General features: G+C 29.3%; 1 non-coding gene across 1 annotated transcript in view; it reads right to left on the reverse strand.

Moving 5' to 3' along the window:
- Nucleotides 1-377: 377 nt before the first annotated feature.
- LOC145847147 (5S ribosomal RNA) overlaps nucleotides 378-413 on the reverse strand; it is a 119-nt gene continuing 83 nt past the window's right edge. Inside the window, exon 1 of the ribosomal RNA XR_014371092.1 lies at nucleotides 378-413. This exon is cut by the window's right edge and continues 83 nt beyond it. This is a non-coding gene — a ribosomal RNA (5S ribosomal RNA).

Raw genomic sequence — 413 nt, forward strand, 5'->3', positions numbered from 1 at the left:
TTATGACTCACAATACAAAAGTGCAAAATTTATTTTCGTTTGATTTTTCAAGTAGCCACGCTTTTATTTGTTTTTGGACAAAAAAACTTTTAAGTTTTAGTATAAAAGACTAATTGTATTAATTTTAACTCAGAAAATTGTACTCTACAAGATGGTGCCATTATTTTTTCGATATCTCAAACTGGTCAAACCACTTTTTTAGCGCTCTAATTGGTTTAAACAGCAAATAACGTTATCTGATTGGCTTACGTTTTTATTTGCTAATAACTAGAATTTACTTTTCTTTTTAAGCGTTAAAGAAATGTAAATAAACGAGTAATAAGTATAAATAGGTCAGAAAGAAAAATAGTACAAAAAAGATGAATTCAAAAAGCAAAAGCCTACGGCACGTGGTATTCCCAAGCGGTCACCCA

The sequence above is a fragment of the Thalia democratica genome, unplaced genomic scaffold, assembly GCF_965202585.1.
Source record: "Thalia democratica unplaced genomic scaffold, ktThaDemo2.hap1.1 HAP1_SCAFFOLD_828, whole genome shotgun sequence".
Classification (NCBI taxonomy): domain Eukaryota; kingdom Metazoa; phylum Chordata; class Thaliacea; order Salpida; family Salpidae; genus Thalia; species Thalia democratica.